The 22,121-nt window shown below is 45.4% G+C and overlaps 10 non-coding genes across 10 annotated transcripts; all 10 read right to left on the reverse strand.

Annotated features, from left to right (window-relative positions):
• Positions 1–623: 623 nt before the first annotated feature.
• LOC130125722 (U2 spliceosomal RNA) lies at positions 624–815 on the reverse strand. The gene has a single exon (XR_008811570.1). It is a non-coding gene; the product is annotated as a U2 spliceosomal RNA (small nuclear RNA).
• A 2,043-nt stretch (positions 816–2,858) lies between these two features.
• On the reverse strand, positions 2,859–3,050 carry LOC130125723 (U2 spliceosomal RNA). The gene has a single exon (XR_008811571.1). It is a non-coding gene; the product is annotated as a U2 spliceosomal RNA (small nuclear RNA).
• A 2,035-nt stretch (positions 3,051–5,085) lies between these two features.
• LOC130125713 (U2 spliceosomal RNA) lies at positions 5,086–5,277 on the reverse strand. Its single transcript, XR_008811562.1, has one exon. It is a non-coding gene; the product is annotated as a U2 spliceosomal RNA (small nuclear RNA).
• Positions 5,278–7,290: 2,013 nt separating this feature from the next.
• Positions 7,291–7,482, reverse strand: LOC130125724 (U2 spliceosomal RNA). Its single transcript, XR_008811572.1, has one exon. It is a non-coding gene; the product is annotated as a U2 spliceosomal RNA (small nuclear RNA).
• A 2,045-nt stretch (positions 7,483–9,527) lies between these two features.
• On the reverse strand, positions 9,528–9,719 carry LOC130125725 (U2 spliceosomal RNA). Its single transcript, XR_008811573.1, has one exon. It is a non-coding gene; the product is annotated as a U2 spliceosomal RNA (small nuclear RNA).
• Positions 9,720–11,764: 2,045 nt separating this feature from the next.
• Positions 11,765–11,956, reverse strand: LOC130125726 (U2 spliceosomal RNA). Its single transcript, XR_008811574.1, has one exon. It is a non-coding gene; the product is annotated as a U2 spliceosomal RNA (small nuclear RNA).
• A 2,043-nt stretch (positions 11,957–13,999) lies between these two features.
• Positions 14,000–14,191, reverse strand: LOC130125728 (U2 spliceosomal RNA). Its single transcript, XR_008811576.1, has one exon. It is a non-coding gene; the product is annotated as a U2 spliceosomal RNA (small nuclear RNA).
• Positions 14,192–16,234: 2,043 nt separating this feature from the next.
• On the reverse strand, positions 16,235–16,426 carry LOC130125753 (U2 spliceosomal RNA). Its single transcript, XR_008811600.1, has one exon. It is a non-coding gene; the product is annotated as a U2 spliceosomal RNA (small nuclear RNA).
• A 2,043-nt stretch (positions 16,427–18,469) lies between these two features.
• LOC130125793 (U2 spliceosomal RNA) lies at positions 18,470–18,661 on the reverse strand. The gene has a single exon (XR_008811639.1). It is a non-coding gene; the product is annotated as a U2 spliceosomal RNA (small nuclear RNA).
• Positions 18,662–20,706: 2,045 nt separating this feature from the next.
• Positions 20,707–20,898, reverse strand: LOC130125692 (U2 spliceosomal RNA). Its single transcript, XR_008811541.1, has one exon. It is a non-coding gene; the product is annotated as a U2 spliceosomal RNA (small nuclear RNA).
• Between the last annotated feature and the right edge of the window lie 1,223 nt (positions 20,899–22,121).

The following is a 22,121-nucleotide window of genomic DNA, read 5'->3' on the forward strand; positions in this document are numbered from 1 at the left end:
TTAAATTGTTTAGATCTGGACTTTAAAAGAATTTTCTTTTTGACAATATTGCGGATGTTTTGCTGTCCAGTCTCTCTGTGTGCATTCTTTAAAACTTCTTACTGTGAGTGTCACATTTCTGGCAATACAGTAATACATGGTCCACTGTTTCTTCCTCTCGAAAATAGTCCCACTTTCCATTATTATGCTTTCCAAACACATAGAGCTAAGTGTTTAGACCAGTATGAGCATTCTTTAATCTTACCACTCTTCTGCTCTTGTATTTCTTCGTCCAGACCTGCAATCCCACGTAAGAGGTCAGTCCACGTTGTTTAACTATAGCTTGAAACGTTCGAATACGGTTGGAAAGGACAGTATGAATACACAAGTGAATGGATTACACATGTATCCGCAAAGGAAATGAACCACTACTTGAGTGCCGGGAGATATGTTATTAGCGCGACGTGACCTCGCCACGACTGATAATATTCTTAATAATAGTCAAACTCCCGGCGTACATACTTGGCTATCGTCAAAGAAGATGACATATATCCGTCTGAACACAAGTAGATTGTCGTGCAGACAATGATCGACCAGATTGAGACAGTAACTGAAGAAACATATCTTAATATTCAATACAACGAAAGGAGTGCACCGTTCCTGGAAGTACTGCAATACCATGTCGATGCGTGGAGTGGACGGAGCAAGCCCCGATTCCATATCCCTGTTGCAAAAATCAATTTAATATATGGTCCCCGGAATAGGGGACGTATCAGATATTAAACTGATAAGAACAGATACTACACTTGATCTTAGCCAAAAGGCCGAGAAGCGATACTGGTGTGAAGGTGAGCTGCGAGCCGCACTCGCGTACATATAAATACCATCGACGGGTCCACCACAAACCACATGCCGCTCATTGTTCTACAACGAAAGTTCTTGCATACTGCAAATAAGTAAGATGTATACAAGTCTTATCGCTCACTTAATGTACAAAAACAAAGGGATTAAAAAGAAGACGTCGGCTATCTTTAGTCACGCGGTGCCACTGCAGCCAATGGGAAATGATTAAAAATGACGTGATAAAGTCAGTCCATTTAAGAAGGACGGATGCGATTAACATGCTCCCGTTTTCTACTGTGGCACAACCGCATGATGCATACAAACAGAATCGTTGAATGAAATGACAGGGATTTCTAACTGCTCCCGCTAGGGGTCGCCACAGCGGATCACCAATTTCATACTTGTCCTGTCCGCTGCATCTTGCTCTGGCACACCAGCCACCTGCATGTCCTCTCTCACCACATCCATAAACCTACTCTCTGGCGTTCCTCTTTTCCTCTTGCCTGGCAACTCCATATTCAGCACCCTTCTCCCAAAATACCCAGCATTTCCCCTCCACACTCGTCCAAACCATCTCAATCCTGGCTCTCTCGCTTGCTTTGTCTCCAAACCGACCAACGTGAGCTGTCCCTCTAATATACTCTTTCCTAATCCTGTGCTTCTTCGTCAATCATAATGAAAACTTTAGCATCTTCAACTCTGCCAGTCCAGCTCCGTCTCCTGTCTTTTCATCAGTGTCACTGTCTCCAAACCGTATAACATAGCTGGTCTTACAACCATCTTGTAACGCTTCCCTTTAACTCTTGCTGGAACCCTTCTGTCACAAAAAACTCCTCACACTCTTCTCCACCCACTCCACCCTGCCTGCACTCTCGTCTTCTCCCCTCTTCTACACTCCCCGTTACTTTGGAAAGTCGACCCCAAGTATTTAAACTCATACGCCTTCATCGCCTCTATTCCTTGCATCCTAACCATTCCACTCGTCTTCCCTTTCATATGTATTCCGTCTTGTGCCTTCTGACGTTCATTCCTCGTCTTTCCAGTGCATACCGCCACCTCTACAGGCTCTCCTCAACCTGCACCCTAATCTCGCTAGACATCACAATGTCATCTGCAAACACCATAGTCCACGGAGACTCCTGCTGATCTCGCCCGTCAACCTGTCCATCGCCATTGCAAACAAGAAAGTGCACAGAGCCGGTCCTTGATGTAATGCCACCTCCACCTTGAACCCATCTGTCATTCCGAACGCACAACTCACCGCTGTTAGTCTTCCCTACCCACATACCCTGCGCCACTCCCATATAGCTTGCTGCAACTCCCGACTCCCGACTTCTTGATGCAATACCAAGCCTCCTCTCTCGGCACCCTGTCATATGCTTTCTGTAAACGATGCAACTCCTTCTGGTGTCTTTTTAAATTGTTTAGATCTGGACTTTAAAAGAATTTTTTTTGACAATATTGCGGATATTTTGCTGTCCAGTCTCTCTGTGTGCATTCTTTAAAACTTCTTACTGTGAGTGTCACATTTCTGGCAATACAGTAATACATGGTCCACTGTTTCTTCCTCTCGAAAATAGTCCCACTTTCCATTATTATGCTTTCCAAACACATAGAGCTAAGTGTTTAGACCAGTATGAGCATTCTTTAATCTTACCACTCTTCTGCTCTTGTATTTCTTCGTCCAGACCTGCAATCCCACGTAAGAGGTCAGTCCACGTTGTTTAACTATAGCTTGAAACGTTCGAATACGGTTGGAAAGGACAGTATGAATACACAAGTGAATGGATTACACATGTATCCGCAAAGGAAATGAACCACTACTTGAGTGCCGGGAGATATGTTATTAGCGCGACGTGACCTCGCCACGACTGATAATATTCTTAATAATAGTCAAACTCCCGGCGTACATACTTGGCTATCGTCAAAGAAGATGACATATATCCGTCTGAACACAAGTAGATTGTCGTGCAGACAATGATCGACCAGATTGAGACAGTAACTGAAGAAACATATCTTAATATTCAATACAACGAAAGGAGTGCACCGTTCCTGGAAGTACTGCAATACCATGTCGATGCGTGGAGTGGACGGAGCAAGCCCCGATTCCATATCCCTGTTGCAAAAATCAATTTAATATATGGTCCCCGGAATAGGGGACGTATCAGATATTAAACTGATAAGAACAGATACTACACTTGATCTTAGCCAAAAGGCCGAGAAGCGATACTGGTGTGAAGGTGAGCTGCGAGCCGCACTCGCGTACATATAAATACCATCGACGGGTCCACCACAAACCACATGCCGCTCATTGTTCTACAACGAAAGTTCTTGCATACTGCAAATAAGTAAGATGTATACAAGTCTTATCGCTCACTTAATGTACAAAAACAAAGGGATTAAAAAGAAGACGTCGGCTATCTTTAGTCACGCGGTGCCACTGCAGCCAATGGGAAATGATTAAAAATGACGTGATAAAGTCAGTCCATTTAAGAAGGACGGATGCGATTAACATGCTCCCGTTTTCTACTGTGGCACAACCGCATGATGCATACAAACAGAATCGTTGAATGAAATGACAGGGATTTCTAACTGCTCCCGCTAGGGGTCGCCACAGCGGATCACCAATTTCATACTTGTCCTGTCCGCTGCATCTTGCTCTGGCACACCAGCCACCTGCATGTCCTCTCTCACCACATCCATAAACCTACTCTCTGGCGTTCCTCTTTTCCTCTTGCCTGGCAACTCCATATTCAGCACCCTTCTCCCAAAATACCCAGCATTTCCCCTCCACACTCGTCCAAACCATCTCAATCCTGGCTCTCTCGCTTGCTTTGTCTCCAAACCGACCAACGTGAGCTGTCCCTCTAATATACTCTTTCCTAATCCTGTGCTTCTTCGTCAATCATAATGAAAACTTTAGCATCTTCAACTCTGCCAGTCCAGCTCCGTCTCCTGTCTTTTCATCAGTGTCACTGTCTCCAAACCGTATAACATAGCTGGTCTTACAACCATCTTGTAACGCTTCCCTTTAACTCTTGCTGGAACCCTTCTGTCACAAAAAACTCCTCACACTCTTCTCCACCCACTCCACCCTGCCTGCACTCTCGTCTTCTCCCCTCTTCTACACTCCCCGTTACTTTGGAAAGTCGACCCCAAGTATTTAAACTCATACGCCTTCATCGCCTCTATTCCTTGCATCCTAACCATTCCACTCGTCTTCCCTTTCATATGTATTCCGTCTTGTGCCTTCTGACGTTCATTCCTCGTCTTTCCAGTGCATACCGCCACCTCTACAGGCTCTCCTCAACCTGCACCCTAATCTCGCTAGACATCACAATGTCATCTGCAAACACCATAGTCCACGGAGACTCCTGCTGATCTCGCCCGTCAACCTGTCCATCGCCATTGCAAACAAGAAAGTGCACAGAGCCGGTCCTTGATGTAATGCCACCTCCACCTTGAACCCATCTGTCATTCCGAACGCACAACTCACCGCTGTTAGTCTTCCCTACCCACATACCCTGCGCCACTCCCATATAGCTTGCTGCAACTCCCGACTTCTTGATGCAATACCAAGCCTCCTCTCTCGGCACCCTGTCATATGCTTTCTGTAAACGATGCAACTCCTTCTGGTGTCTTTTTAAATTGTTTAGATCTGGACTTTAAAAGAATTTTTTTTGACAATATTGCGGATATTTTGCTGTCCAGTCTCTCTGTGTGCATTCTTTAAAACTTCTTACTGTGAGTGTCACATTTCTGGCAATACAGTAATACATGGTCCACTGTTTCTTCCTCTCGAAATAGTCCCACTTTCCATTATTATGCTTTCCAAACACATAGAGCTAAGTGTTTAGACCAGTATGAGCATTCTTTAATCTTACCACTCTTCTGCTCTTGTATTTCATCGTCCAGACCTGCAATCCCACGTAAGAGGTCAGTCCACGTTGTTTAACTATAGCTTGAAACGTTCGAATACGGTTGGAAAGGACAGTATGAATACACAAGTAAATGGATTACACATGTATCCGCAAAGGAAATGAACCACTACTTGAGTGCCGGGAGATATGTTATTAGCGCGACGTGACCTCGCCACGACTGATAATATTCTTAATAATAGTCAAAGTCCCGGCGTACATACTTGGCTATCGTCAAAGAAGATGACATATATCCGTCTGAACACAAGTAGAGTGTCGTGCAGACAATGATCGACCCGATTGAGACAGTAACTGAAGAAACATATCTTAATATTCAATACAACGAAAGGAGTGCACCGTTCCTGGAAGTACTGCAATACCATGTCGATGCGTGGAGTGGACGGAGCAAGCCCCGATTCCATATCCCTGTTGCAAAAATCAATTTAATATATGGTCCCCGAAATAGGGGACGTATCAGATATTAAACTGATAAGAACAGATACTACACTTGATCTTAGCCAAAAGGCCGAGAAGCGATACTGGTGTGAAGGTGAGCTGCGAGCCGCACTCGCGTACATATAAATACCATCGACGGGTCCACCACAAACCACATGCCGCTCATTGTTCTACAACGAAAGTTCTTGCATACTGCAAATAAGTAAGATGTATACAAGTCTTATCGCTCACTTAATGTACAAAAACAAAGGGATTAAAAAGAAGACGTCGGCTATCTTTAGTCACGCGGTGCCACTGCAGCCAATGGGAAATGATTAAAAATGACGTGACAAAGTCAGTCCATTTAAGAAGGACGGATGCGATTAACATGCTCCCGTTTTCTACTGTGGCACAACCGCATGATGCATACAAACAGAATCGTTGAATGAAATGACAGGGATTTCTAACTGCTCCCGCTAGGGGTCGCCACAGCGGATCACCAATTTCATACTTGTCCTGTCCGCTGCATCTTGCTCTGGCACACCAGCCACCTGCATGTCCTCTCTCACCACATCCATAAACCTACTCTCTGGCGTTCCTCTTTTCCTCTTGCCTGGCAACTCCATATTCAGCACCCTTCTCCCAAAATACCCAGCATTTCCCCTCCACACTCGTCCAGACCATCTCAATCCTGGCTCTCTCGCTTGCTTTGTCTCCAAACCGACCAACGTGAGCTGTCCCTCTAATATACTCTTTCCTAATCCTGTGCTTCTTCGTCAATCATAATGAAAACTTTAGCATCTTCAACTCTGCCAGTCCAGCTCCGTCTCCAAACCGTATAACATAGCTGGTCTTACAACCATCTTGTAACGCTTCCCTTTAACTCTTGCTGGAACCCTTCTGTCACAAAAAACTCCTCACACTCTTCTCCACCCACTCCACCCTGCCTGCACTCTCGTCTTCTCCCCTCTTCTACACTCCCCGTTACTTTGGAAAGTCGACCCCAAGTATTTAAACTCATACGCCGTCATCGCCTCTATTCCTTGCATCCTAACCATTCCACTCGTCTTCCCTTTCATATGTATTCCGTCTTGTGCCTTCTGACGTTCATTCCTCGTCTTTCCAGTGCATACCGCCACCTCTACAGGCTCTCCTCAACCTGCACCCTAATCTCGCTAGACATCACAATGTCATCTGCAAACACCATAGTCCACGGAGACTCCTGCTGATCTCGCCCGTCAACCTGTCCATCGCCATTGCAAACAAGAAAGTGCACAGAGCCGGTCCTTGATGTAATGCCACCTCCACCTTGAACCCATCTGTCATTCCGAACGCACAACTCACCGCTGTTAGTCTTCCCTACCCACATACCCTGCGCCACTCCCATATAGCTTGCTGCAACTCCCGACTCCCGACTTCTTGATGCAATACCAAGCCTCCTCTCTCGGCACCCTGTCATATGCTTTCTGTAAACGATGCAACTCCTTCTGGTGTCTTTTTAAATTGTTTAGATCTGGACTTTAAAAGAATTTTTTTTGACAATATTGCGGATATTTTGCTGTCCAGTCTCTCTGTGTGCATTCTTTAAAACTTCTTACTGTGAGTGTCACATTTCTGGCAATACAGTAATACATGGTCCACTGTTTCTTCCTCTCGAAATAGTCCCACTTTCCATTATTATGCTTTCCAAACACATAGAGCTAAGTGTTTAGACCAGTATGAGCATTCTTTAATCTTACCACTCTTCTGCTCTTGTATTTCATCGTCCAGACCTGCAATCCCACGTAAGAGGTCAGTCCACGTTGTTTAACTATAGCTTGAAACGTTCGAATACGGTTGGAAAGGACAGTATGAATACACAAGTAAATGGATTACACATGTATCCGCAAAGGAAATGAACCACTACTTGAGTGCCGGGAGATATGTTATTAGCACGACGTGACCTCGCCACGACTGATAATATTCTTAATAATAGTCAAAGTCCCGGCGTACATACTTGGCTATCGTCAAAGAAGATGACGAATCCGTCTGAACACAAGTAGAGTGTCGTGCAGACAATGCTCGGCCGGATTGTGAGAGTAACTGAAGAATCATATCTTAATATTCAATACAACGAAAGGAGTGCACCGTTCCTGGAAGTACTGCAATACCATGTCGATGCGTGGAGTGGACGGAGCAAGCCCCGATTCCATATCCCTGTTGCAAAAATCAATTTAATATATGGTCCCCGGAATAGGGGACGTATCAGATATTAAACTGATAAGAACAGATACTACACTTGATCTTAGCCAAAAGGCCGAGAAGCGATACTGGTGTGAAGGTGAGCTGCGAGCCGCACTCGCGTACATATAAATACCATCGACGGGTCCACCACAAACCACATGCCGCTCATTGTTCTACAACGAAAGTTCTTGCATACTGCAAATAAGTAAGATGTATACAAGTCTTATCGCTCACTTAATGTACAAAAACAAAGGGATTAAAAAGAAGACGTCGGCTATCTTTAGTCACGCGGTGCCACTGCAGCCAATGGGAAATGATTAAAAATGACGTGATAAAGTCAGTCCATTTAAGAAGGACGGATGCGATTAACATGCTCCCGTTTTCTACTGTGGCACAACCGCATGATGCATACAAACAGAATCGTTGAATGAAATGACAGGGATTTCTAACTGCTCCCGCTAGGGGTCGCCACAGCGGATCACCAATTTCATACTTGTCCTGTCCGCTGCATCTTGCTCTGGCACACCAGCCACCTGCATGTCCTCTCTCACCACATCCATAAACCTACTCTCTGGCGTTCCTCTTTTCCTCTTGCCTGGCAACTCCATATTCAGCACCCTTCTCCCAAAATACCCAGCATTTCCCCTCCACACTCGTCCAAACCATCTCAATCCTGGCTCTCTCGCTTGCTTTGTCTCCAAACCGACCAACGTGAGCTGTCCCTCTAATATACTCTTTCCTAATCCTGTGCTTCTTCGTCAATCATAATGAAAACTTTAGCATCTTCAACTCTGCCAGTCCAGCTCCGTCTCCTGTCTTTTCATCAGTGTCACTGTCTCCAAACCGTATAACATAGCTGGTCTTACAACCATCTTGTAACGCTTCCCTTTAACTCTTGCTGGAACCCTTCTGTCACAAAAAACTCCTCACACTCTTCTCCACCCACTCCACCCTGCCTGCACTCTCGTCTTCTCCCCTCTTCTACACTCCCCGTTACTTTGGAAAGTCGACCCCAAGTATTTAAACTCATACGCCTTCATCGCCTCTATTCCTTGCATCCTAACCATTCCACTCGTCTTCCCTTTCATATGTATTCCGTCTTGTGCCTTCTGACGTTCATTCCTCGTCTTTCCAGTGCATACCGCCACCTCTACAGGCTCTCCTCAACCTGCACCCTACTCTCGCTACACATCACAATGTCATCTGCAAACATCATAGTCCACGGAGACTCCTGCTGATCTCGCCCGTCAACCTGTCCATCGCCATTGCAAACAAGAAAGTGCACAGAGCCGGTCCTTGATGTAATGCCACCTCCACCTTGAACCCATCTGTCATTCCGAACGCACAACTCACCGCTGTTAGTCTTCCCTACCCACATACCCTGCGCCACTCCTATATAGGTTGCTGCAACTCCCGACTCCCGACTTCTTGATGCAATACCAAGCCTCCTCTCTCGGCACCCTGTCATATGCTTTCTGTAAACGATGCAACTCCTTCTGGTGTCTTTTTAAATTGTTTAGATCTGGACTTTAAAAGAATTTTCTTTTTGACAATATTGCGGATGTTTTGCTGTCCAGTCTCTCTGTGTGCATTCTTTAAAACTTCTTACTGTGAGTGTCACATTTCTGGCAATACAGTAATACATGGTCCACTGTTTCTTCCTCTCGAAAATAGTCCCACTTTCCATTATTATGCTTTCCAAACACATAGAGCTAAGTGTTTAGACCAGTATGAGCATTCTTTAATCTTACCACTCTTCTGCTCTTGTATTTCTTCGTCCAGACCTGCAATCCCACGTAAGAGGTCAGTCCACGTTGTTTAACTATAGCTTGAAACGTTCGAATACGGTTGGAAAGGACAGTATGAATACACAAGTGAATGGATTACACATGTATCCGCAAAGGAAATGAACCACTACTTGAGTGCCGGGAGATATGTTATTAGCGCGACGTGACCTCGCCACGACTGATAATATTCTTAATAATAGTCAAACTCCCGGCGTACATACTTGGCTATCGTCAAAGAAGATGACATATATCCGTCTGAACACAAGTAGATTGTCGTGCAGACAATGATCGACCAGATTGAGACAGTAACTGAAGAAACATATCTTAATATTCAATACAACGAAAGGAGTGCACCGTTCCTGGAAGTACTGCAATACCATGTCGATGCGTGGAGTGGACGGAGCAAGCCCCGATTCCATATCCCTGTTGCAAAAATCAATTTAATATATGGTCCCCGGAATAGGGGACGTATCAGATATTAAACTGATAAGAACAGATACTACACTTGATCTTAGCCAAAAGGCCGAGAAGCGATACTGGTGTGAAGGTGAGCTGCGAGCCGCACTCGCGTACATATAAATACCATCGACGGGTCCACCACAAACCACATGCCGCTCATTGTTCTACAACGAAAGTTCTTGCATACTGCAAATAAGTAAGATGTATACAAGTCTTATCGCTCACTTAATGTACAAAAACAAAGGGATTAAAAAGAAGACGTCGGCTATCTTTAGTCACGCGGTGCCACTGCAGCCAATGGGAAATGATTAAAAATGACGTGATAAAGTCAGTCCATTTAAGAAGGACGGATGCGATTAACATGCTCCCGTTTTCTACTGTGGCACAACCGCATGATGCATACAAACAGAATCGTTGAATGAAATGACAGGGATTTCTAACTGCTCCCGCTAGGGGTCGCCACAGCGGATCACCAATTTCATACTTGTCCTGTCCGCTGCATCTTGCTCTGGCACACCAGCCACCTGCATGTCCTCTCTCACCACATCCATAAACCTACTCTCTGGCGTTCCTCTTTTCCTCTTGCCTGGCAACTCCATATTCAGCACCCTTCTCCCAAAATACCCAGCATTTCCCCTCCACACTCGTCCAAACCATCTCAATCCTGGCTCTCTCGCTTGCTTTGTCTCCAAACCGACCAACGTGAGCTGTCCCTCTAATATACTCTTTCCTAATCCTGTGCTTCTTCGTCAATCATAATGAAAACTTTAGCATCTTCAACTCTGCCAGTCCAGCTCCGTCTCCTGTCTTTTCATCAGTGTCACTGTCTCCAAACCGTATAACATAGCTGGTCTTACAACCATCTTGTAACGCTTCCCTTTAACTCTTGCTGGAACCCTTCTGTCACAAAAAACTCCTCACACTCTTCTCCACCCACTCCACCCTGCCTGCACTCTCGTCTTCTCCCCTCTTCTACACTCCCCGTTACTTTGGAAAGTCGACCCCAAGTATTTAAACTCATACGCCTTCATCGCCTCTATTCCTTGCATCCTAACCATTCCACTCGTCTTCCCTTTCATATGTATTCCGTCTTGTGCCTTCTGACGTTCATTCCTCGTCTTTCCAGTGCATACCGCCACCTCTACAGGCTCTCCTCAACCTGCACCCTACTCTCGCTACACATCACAATGTCATCTGCAAACATCATAGTCCACGGAGACTCCTGCTGATCTCGCCCGTCAACCTGTCCATCGCCATTGCAAACAAGAAAGTGCACAGAGCCGGTCCTTGATGTAATGCCACCTCCACCTTGAACCCATCTGTCATTCCGAACGCACAACTCACCGCTGTTAGTCTTCCCTACCCACATACCCTGCGCCACTCCCATATAGCTTGCTGCAACTCCCGACTCCCGACTTCTTGATGCAATACCAAGCCTCCTCTCTCGGCACCCTGTCATATGCTTTCTGTAAACGATGCAACTCCTTCTGGTGTCTTTTTAAATTGTTTAGATCTGGACTTTAAAAGAATTTTCTTTTTGACAATATTGCGGATGTTTTGCTGTCCAGTCTCTCTGTGTGCATTCTTTAAAACTTCTTACTGTGAGTGTCACATTTCTGGCAATACAGTAATACATGGTCCACTGTTTCTTCCTCTCGAAAATAGTCCCACTTTCCATTATTATGCTTTCCAAACACATAGAGCTAAGTGTTTAGACCAGTATGAGCATTCTTTAATCTTACCACTCTTCTGCTCTTGTATTTCTTCGTCCAGACCTGCAATCCCACGTAAGAGGTCAGTCCACGTTGTTTAACTATAGCTTGAAACGTTCGAATACGGTTGGAAAGGACAGTATGAATACACAAGTGAATGGATTACACATGTATCCGCAAAGGAAATGAACCACTACTTGAGTGCCGGGAGATATGTTATTAGCGCGACGTGACCTCGCCACGACTGATAATATTCTTAATAATAGTCAAACTCCCGGCGTACATACTTGGCTATCGTCAAAGAAGATGACATATATCCGTCTGAACACAAGTAGATTGTCGTGCAGACAATGATCGACCAGATTGAGACAGTAACTGAAGAAACATATCTTAATATTCAATACAACGAAAGGAGTGCACCGTTCCTGGAAGTACTGCAATACCATGTCGATGCGTGGAGTGGACGGAGCAAGCCCCGATTCCATATCCCTGTTGCAAAAATCAATTTAATATATGGTCCCCGGAATAGGGGACGTATCAGATATTAAACTGATAAGAACAGATACTACACTTGATCTTAGCCAAAAGGCCGAGAAGCGATACTGGTGTGAAGGTGAGCTGCGAGCCGCACTCGCGTACATATAAATACCATCGACGGGTCCACCACAAACCACATGCCGCTCATTGTTCTACAACGAAAGTTCTTGCATACTGCAAATAAGTAAGATGTATACAAGTCTTATCGCTCACTTAATGTACAAAAACAAAGGGATTAAAAAGAAGACGTCGGCTATCTTTAGTCACGCGGTGCCACTGCAGCCAATGGGAAATGATTAAAAATGACGTGATAAAGTCAGTCCATTTAAGAAGGACGGATGCGATTAACATGCTCCCGTTTTCTACTGTGGCACAACCGCATGATGCATACAAACAGAATCGTTGAATGAAATGACAGGGATTTCTAACTGCTCCCGCTAGGGGTCGCCACAGCGGATCACCAATTTCATACTTGTCCTGTCCGCTGCATCTTGCTCTGGCACACCAGCCACCTGCATGTCCTCTCTCACCACATCCATAAACCTACTCTCTGGCGTTCCTCTTTTCCTCTTGCCTGGCAACTCCATATTCAGCACCCTTCTCCCAAAATACCCAGCATTTCCCCTCCACACTCGTCCAAACCATCTCAATCCTGGCTCTCTCGCTTGCTTTGTCTCCAAACCGACCAACGTGAGCTGTCCCTCTAATATACTCTTTCCTAATCCTGTGCTTCTTCGTCAATCATAATGAAAACTTTAGCATCTTCAACTCTGCCAGTCCAGCTCCGTCTCCTGTCTTTTCATCAGTGTCACTGTCTCCAAACCGTATAACATAGCTGGTCTTACAACCATCTTGTAACGCTTCCCTTTAACTCTTGCTGGAACCCTTCTGTCACAAAAAACTCCTCACACTCTTCTCCACCCACTCCACCCTGCCTGCACTCTCGTCTTCTCCCCTCTTCTACACTCCCCGTTACTTTGGAAAGTCGACCCCAAGTATTTAAACTCATACGCCTTCATCGCCTCTATTCCTTGCATCCTAACCATTCCACTCGTCTTCCCTTTCATATGTATTCCGTCTTGTGCCTTCTGACGTTCATTCCTCGTCTTTCCAGTGCATACCGCCACCTCTACAGGCTCTCCTCAACCTGCACCCTAATCTCGCTAGACATCACAATGTCATCTGCAAACACCATAGTCCACGGAGACTCCTGCTGATCTCGCCCGTCAACCTGTCCATCGCCATTGCAAACAAGAAAGTGCACAGAGCCGGTCCTTGATGTAATGCCACCTCCACCTTGAACCCATCTGTCATTCCGAACGCACAACTCACCGCTGTTAGTCTTCCCTACCCACATACCCTGCGCCACTCCCATATAGCTTGCTGCAACTCCCGACTCCCGACTTCTTGATGCAATACCAAGCCTCCTCTCTCGGCACCCTGTCATATGCTTTCTGTAAACGATGCAACTCCTTCTGGTGTCTTTTTAAATTGTTTAGATCTGGACTTTAAAAGAATTTTTTTTGACAATATTGCGGATATTTTGCTGTCCAGTCTCTCTGTGTGCATTCTTTAAAACTTCTTACTGTGAGTGTCACATTTCTGGCAATACAGTAATACATGGTCCACTGTTTCTTCCTCTCGAAAATAGTCCCACTTTCCATTATTATGCTTTCCAAACACATAGAGCTAAGTGTTTAGACCAGTATGAGCATTCTTTAATCTTACCACTCTTCTGCTCTTGTATTTCTTCGTCCAGACCTGCAATCCCACGTAAGAGGTCAGTCCACGTTGTTTAACTATAGCTTGAAACGTTCGAATACGGTTGGAAAGGACAGTATGAATACACAAGTGAATGGATTACACATGTATCCGCAAAGGAAATGAACCACTACTTGAGTGCCGGGAGATATGTTATTAGCGCGACGTGACCTCGCCACGACTGATAATATTCTTAATAATAGTCAAACTCCCGGCGTACATACTTGGCTATCGTCAAAGAAGATGACATATATCCGTCTGAACACAAGTAGATTGTCGTGCAGACAATGATCGACCAGATTGAGACAGTAACTGAAGAAACATATCTTAATATTCAATACAACGAAAGGAGTGCACCGTTCCTGGAAGTACTGCAATACCATGTCGATGCGTGGAGTGGACGGAGCAAGCCCCGATTCCATATCCCTGTTGCAAAAATCAATTTAATATATGGTCCCCGGAATAGGGGACGTATCAGATATTAAACTGATAAGAACAGATACTACACTTGATCTTAGCCAAAAGGCCGAGAAGCGATACTGGTGTGAAGGTGAGCTGCGAGCCGCACTCGCGTACATATAAATACCATCGACGGGTCCACCACAAACCACATGCCGCTCATTGTTCTACAACGAAAGTTCTTGCATACTGCAAATAAGTAAGATGTATACAAGTCTTATCGCTCACTTAATGTACAAAAACAAAGGGATTAAAAAGAAGACGTCGGCTATCTTTAGTCACGCGGTGCCACTGCAGCCAATGGGAAATGATTAAAAATGACGTGATAAAGTCAGTCCATTTAAGAAGGACGGATGCGATTAACATGCTCCCGTTTTCTACTGTGGCACAACCGCATGATGCATACAAACAGAATCGTTGAATGAAATGACAGGGATTTCTAACTGCTCCCGCTAGGGGTCGCCACAGCGGATCACCAATTTCATACTTGTCCTGTCCGCTGCATCTTGCTCTGGCACACCAGCCACCTGCATGTCCTCTCTCACCACATCCATAAACCTACTCTCTGGCGTTCCTCTTTTCCTCTTGCCTGGCAACTCCATATTCAGCACCCTTCTCCCAAAATACCCAGCATTTCCCCTCCACACTCGTCCAAACCATCTCAATCCTGGCTCTCTCGCTTGCTTTGTCTCCAAACCGACCAACGTGAGCTGTCCCTCTAATATACTCTTTCCTAATCCTGTGCTTCTTCGTCAATCATAATGAAAACTTTAGCATCTTCAACTCTGCCAGTCCAGCTCCGTCTCCTGTCTTTTCATCAGTGTCACTGTCTCCAAACCGTATAACATAGCTGGTCTTACAACCATCTTGTAACGCTTCCCTTTAACTCTTGCTGGAACCCTTCTGTCACAAAAAACTCCTCACACTCTTCTCCACCCACTCCACCCTGCCTGCACTCTCGTCTTCTCCCCTCTTCTACACTCCCCGTTACTTTGGAAAGTCGACCCCAAGTATTTAAACTCATACGCCTTCATCGCCTCTATTCCTTGCATCCTAACCATTCCACTCGTCTTCCCTTTCATATGTATTCCGTCTTGTGCCTTCTGACGTTCATTCCTCGTCTTTCCAGTGCATACCGCCACCTCTACAGGCTCTCCTCAACCTGCACCCTAATCTCGCTAGACATCACAATGTCATCTGCAAACACCATAGTCCACGGAGACTCCTGCTGATCTCGCCCGTCAACCTGTCCATCGCCATTGCAAACAAGAAAGTGCACAGAGCCGGTCCTTGATGTAATGCCACCTCCACCTTGAACCCATCTGTCATTCCGAACGCACAACTCACCGCTGTTAGTCTTCCCTACCCACATACCCTGCGCCACTCCCATATAGCTTGCTGCAACTCCCGACTCCCGACTTCTTGATGCAATACCAAGCCTCCTCTCTCGGCACCCTGTCATATGCTTTCTGTAAACGATGCAACTCCTTCTGGTGTCTTTTTAAATTGTTTAGATCTGGACTTTAAAAGAATTTTTTTTGACAATATTGCGGATATTTTGCTGTCCAGTCTCTCTGTGTGCATTCTTTAAAACTTCTTACTGTGAGTGTCACATTTCTGGCAATACAGTAATACATGGTCCACTGTTTCTTCCTCTCGAAAATAGTCCCACTTTCCATTATTATGCTTTCCAAACACATAGAGCTAAGTGTTTAGACCAGTATGAGCATTCTTTAATCTTACCACTCTTCTGCTCTTGTATTTCATCGTCCAGACCTGCAATCCCACGTAAGAGGTCAGTCCACGTTGTTTAACTATAGCTTGAAACGTTCGAATACGGTTGGAAAGGACAGTATGAATACACAAGTGAATGGATTACACATGTATCCGCAAAGGAAATGAACCACTACTTGAGTGCCGGGAGATATGTTATTAGCGCGACGTGACCTCGCCACGACTGATAATATTCTTAATAATAGTCAAACTCCCGGCGTACATACTTGGCTATCGTCAAAGAAGATGACATATATCCGTCTGAACACAAGTAGAGTGTCGTGCAGACAATGATCGACCAGATTGAGACAGTAACTGAAGAAACATATCTTAATATTCAATACAACGAAAGGAGTGCACCGTTCCTGGAAGTACTGCAATACCATGTCGATGCGTGGAGTGGACGGAGCAAGCCCCGATTCCATATCCCTGTTGCAAAAATCAATTTAATATATTGTCCCCGGAATAGGAGACGTATCAGCTATTAAACTGATAAGAACAGATACTACACTTGATCTTAGCCAAAAGGCCGAGAAGCGATACTGGTGTGAAGGTGAGCTGCGAGCCGCACTCGCGTACATATAAATACCATCGACGGGTCCACCACAAACCACATGCCGCTCATTGTTCTACAACGAAAGTTCTTGCATACTGCAAATAAGTAAGATGTATACAAGTCTTATCGCTCACTTAATGTACAAAAACAAAGGGATTAAAAAGAAGACGTCGGCTATCTTTAGTCACGCGGTGCCACTGCAGCCAATGGGAAATGATTAAAAATGACGTGATAAAGTCAGTCCATTTAAGAAGGACGGATGCGATTAACATGCTCCCGTTTTCTACTGTGGCACAACCGCATGATGCATACAAACAGAATCGTTGAATGAAATGACAGGGATTTCTAACTGCTCCCGCTAGGGGTCGCCACAGCGGATCACCAATTTCATACTTGTCCTGTCCGCTGCATCTTGCTCTGGCACACCAGCCACCTGCATGTCCTCTCTCACCACATCCATAAACCTACTCTCTGGCGTTCCTCTTTTCCTCTTGCCTGGCAACTCCATATTCAGCACCCTTCTCCCAAAATACCCAGCATTTCCCCTCCACACTCGTCCAAACCATCTCAATCCTGGCTCTCTAGCTTGCTTTGTCTCCAAACCGACCAACGTGAGCTGTCCCTCTAATATACTCTTTCCTAATCCTGTGCTTCTTCGTCAATCATAATGAAAACTTTAGCATCTTCAACTCTGCCAGTCCAGCTCCGTCTCCTGTCTTTTCATCAGTGTCACTGTCTCCAAACCGTATAACATAGCTGGTCTTACAACCATCTTGTAACGCTTCCCTTTAACTCTTGCTGGAACCCTTCTGTCACAAAAAACTCCTCACACTCTTCTCCACCCACTCCACCCTGCCTGCACTCTCGTCTTCTCCCCTCTTCTACACTCCCCGTTACTTTGGAAAGTCGACCCCAAGTATTTAAACTCATACGCCTTCATCGCCTCTATTCCTTGCATCCTAACCATTCCACTCGTCTTCCCTTTCATATGTATTCCGTCTTGTGCCTTCTGACGTTCATTCCTCGTCTTTCCAGTGCATACCGCCACCTCTACAGGCTCTCCTCAACCTGCACCCTACTCTCGCTAGACATCACAATGTCATCTGCAAACATCATAGTCCACGGAGACTCCTGCTGATCTCGCCCGTCAACCTGTCCATCGCCATTGCAAACAAGAAAGTGCACAGAGCCGGTCCTTGATGTAATGCCACCTCCACCTTGAACCCATCTGTCATTCCGAACGCACAACTCACCGCTGTTAGTCCTCCCTACCCACATACCCTGCGCCACTCCTATATAGGTTGCTGCAACTCCCGACTCCCGACTTCTTGATGCAATACCAAGCCTCCTCTCTCGGCACCCTGTCATATGCTTTCTGTAAACGATGCAACTCCTTCTGGTGTCTTTTTAAATTGTTTAGATCTGGACTTTAAAAGAATTTTTTTTGACAATATTGCGGATATTTTGCTGTCCAGTCTCTCTGTGTGCATTCTTTAAAACTTCTTACTGTGAGTGTCACATTTCTGGCAATACAGTAATACATGGTCCACTGTTTCTTCCTCTCGAAAATAGTCCCACTTTCCATTATTATGCTTTCCAAACACATAGAGCTAAGTGTTTAGACCAGTATGAGCATTCTTTAATCTTACCACTCTTCTGCTCTTGTATTTCATCGTCCAGACCTGCAATCCCACGTAAGAGGTCAGTCCACGTTGTTTAACTATAGCTTGAAACGTTCGAATACGGTTGGAAAGGACAGTATGAATACACAAGTGAATGGATTACACATGTATCCGCAAAGGAAATGAACCACTACTTGAGTGCCGGGAGATATGTTATTAGCGCGACGTGACCTCGCCACGACTGATAATATTCTTAATAATAGTCAAACTCCCGGCGTACATACTTGGCTATCGTCAAAGAAGATGACATATATCCGTCTGAACACAAGTAGAGTGTCGTGCAGACAATGATCGACCAGATTGAGACAGTAACTGAAGAAACATATCTTAATATTCAATACAACGAAAGGAGTGCACCGTTCCTGGAAGTTCTGCAATACCATGTCGATGCGTGGAGTGGACGGAGCAAGCCCCGATTCCATATCCCTGTTGCAAAAATCAATTTAATATATGGTCCCCGGAATAGGGGACGTATCAGATATTAAACTGATAAGAACAGATACTGCACTTGATCTTAGCCAAAAGGCCGAGAAGCGATACTGGTGTGAAGGTGAGCTGCGAGCCGCACTCGCGTACATATAAATACCATCGACGGGTCCACCACAAACCACATGCCGCTCATTGTTCTACAACGAAAGTTCTTGCATACTGCAAATAAGTAAGATGTATACAAGTCTTATCGCTCACTTAATGTACAAAAACAAAGGGATTAAAAAGAAGACGTCGGCTATCTTTAGTCACGCGGTGCCACTGCAGCCAATGGGAAATGATTAAAAATGACGTGATAAAGTCAGTCCATTTAAGAAGGACGGATGCGATTAACATGCTCCCGTTTTCTACTGTGGCACAACCGCATGATGCATACAAACAGAATCGTTGAATGAAATGACAGGGATTTCTAACTGCTCCCGCTAGGGGTCGCCACAGCGGATCACCAATTTCATACTTGTCCTGTCCGCTGCATCTTGCTCTGGCACACCAGCCACCTGCATGTCCTCTCTCACCACATCCATAAACCTACTCTCTGGCGTTCCTCTTTTCCTCTTGCCTGGCAACTCCATATTCAGCACCCTTCTCCCAAAATACCCAGCATTTCCCCTCCACACTCGTCCAAACCATCTCAATCCTGGCTCTCTCGCTTGCTTTGTCTCCAAACCGACCAACGTGAGCTGTCCCTCTAATATACTCTTTCCTAATCCTGTGCTTCTTCGTCAATCATAATGAAAACTTTAGCATCTTCAACTCTGCCAGTCCAGCTCCGTCTCCTGTCTTTTCATCAGTGTCACTGTCTCCAAACCGTATAACATAGCTGGTCTTACAACCATCTTGTAACGCTTCCCTTTAACTCTTGCTGGAACCCTTCTGTCACAAAAAACTCCTCACACTCTTCTCCACCCACTCCACCCTGCCTGCACTCTCGTCTTCTCCCCTCTTCTACACTCCCCGTTACTTTGGAAAGTCGACCCCAAGTATTTAAACTCATACGCCTTCATCGCCTCTATTCCTTGCATCCTAACCATTCCACTCGTCTTCCCTTTCATATGTATTCCGTCTTGTGCCTTCTGACGTTCATTCCTCGTCTTTCCAGTGCATACCGCCACCTCTACAGGCTCTCCTCAACCTGCACCCTACTCTCGCTACACATCACAATGTCATCTGCAAACATCATAGTCCACGGAGACTCCTGCTGATCTCGCCCGTCAACCTGTCCATCGCCATTGCAAACAAGAAAGTGCACAGAGCCGGTCCTTGATGTAATGCCACCTCCACCTTGAACCCATCTGTCATTCCGAACGCACAACTCACCGCTGTTAGTCCTCCCTACCCACATACCCTGCGCCACTCCTATATAGGTTGCTGCAACTCCCGACTCCCGACTTCTTGATGCAATACCAAGCCTCCTCTCTCGGCACCCTGTCATATGCTTTCTGTAAACGATGCAACTCCTTCTGGTGTCTTTTTAAATTGTTTAGATCTGGACTTTAAAAGAATTTTCTTTTTGACAATATTGCGGATGTTTTGCTGTCCAGTCTCTCTGTGTGCATTCTTTAAAACTTCTTACTGTGAGTGTCACATTTCTGGCAATACAGTAATACATGGTCCACTGTTTCTTCCTCTCGAAAATAGTCCCACTTTGCATTATTATGCTTTCCAAACACATAGAGCTAAGTGTTTAGACCAGTATGAGCATTCTTTAATCTTACCACTCTTCTGCTCTTGTATTTCATCGTCCAGACCTGCAATCCCACGTAAGAGGTCAGTCCACGTTGTTTAACTATAGCTTGAAACGTTCGAATACGGTTGGAAAGGACAGTATGAATACACAAGTGAATGGATTACACATGTATCCGCAAAGGAAATGAACCACTACTTGAGTGCCGGGAGATATGTTATTAGCGCGACGTGACCTCGCCACGACTGATAATATTCTTAATAATAGTCAAAGTCCCGGCGTACATACTTGGCTATCGTCAAAGAAGATGACATATATCCGTCTGAACACAAGTAGATTGTCGTGCAGACAATGATCGGCCAGATTGAGACAGTAACTGAAGAAACATATCTTAATATTCAATACAACGAAAGGAGTGCACCGTTCCTGGAAGTACTGCAATACCAGGTCGATGCGTGGAGTGGACGGAGCAAGCCCCGATTCCATATCCCTGTTGCAAAAATCAATTTAATATATGGTCCCCGGAATAGGGGACGTATCAGATATTAAACTGATAAGAACAGATACTACACTTGATCTTAGCCAAAAGGCCGAGAAGCGATACTGGTGTGAAGGTGATCTGCGAGCCGCACTCGCGTACATATAAATACCATCGACGGGTCCACCACAAACCACATGCCGCTCATTGCTCTACAACGAAAGTTCTTGCATACTGCAAATAAGTAAGATGTATACAAGTCTTATCGCTCACTTAATGTACAAAAACAAAGGGATTAAAAAGAAGACGTCGGCTATCTTTAGTCACGCGGTGCCACTGCAGCCAATGGGAAATGATTAAAAATGACGTGATAAAGTCAGTCCATTTAAGAAGGACGGATGCGATTAACATGCTCCCGTTTTCTACTGTGGCACAACCGCATGATGCATACAAACAGAATCGTTGAATGAAATGACAGGGATTTCTAACTGCTCCCGCTAGGGGTCGCCACAGCGGATCACCAATTTCATACTTGTCCTGTCCGCTGCATCTTGCTCTGGCACACCAGCCACCTGCATGTCCTCTCTCACCACATCCATAAACCTACTCTCTGGCGTTCCTCTTTTCCTCTTGCCTGGCAACTCCATATTCAGCACCCTTCTCCCAAAATACCCAGCATTTCCCCTCCACACTCGTCCAAACCATCTCAATCCTGGCTCTCTCGCTTGCTTTGTCTCCAAACCGACCAACGTGAGCTGTCCCTCTAATATACTCTTTCCTAATCCTGTGCTTCTTCGTCAATCATAATGAAAACTTTAGCATCTTCAACTCTGCCAGTCCAGCTCCGTCTCCAAACCGTATAACATAGCTGGTCTTACAACCATCTTGTAACGCTTCCCTTTAACTCTTGCTGGAACCCTTCTGTCACAAAAAACTCCTCACACTCTTCTCCACCCACTCCACCCTGCCTGCACTCTCGTCTTCTCCCCTCTTCTACACTCCCCGTTACTTTGGAAAGTCGACCCCAAGTATTTAAACTCATACGCCTTCATCGCCTCTATTCCTTGCATCCTAACCATTCCACTCGTCTTCCCTTTCATATGTATTCCGTCTTGTGCCTTCTGACGTTCATTCCTCGTCTTTCCAGTGCATACCGCCACCTCTACAGGCTCTCCTCAACCTGCACCCTAATCTCGCTAGATATCACAATGTCATCTGCAAACACCATAGTCCACGGAGACTCCTGCTGATCTCGCCCGTCAACCTGTCCATCGCCATTGCAAACAAGAAAGTGCACAGAGCCGGTCCTTGATGTAATGCCACCTCCACCTTGAACCCATCTGTCAT

The sequence above is a fragment of the Lampris incognitus genome, chromosome 15 (assembly GCF_029633865.1).
Source record: "Lampris incognitus isolate fLamInc1 chromosome 15, fLamInc1.hap2, whole genome shotgun sequence".
NCBI lineage: Eukaryota > Metazoa > Chordata > Actinopteri > Lampriformes > Lampridae > Lampris > Lampris incognitus.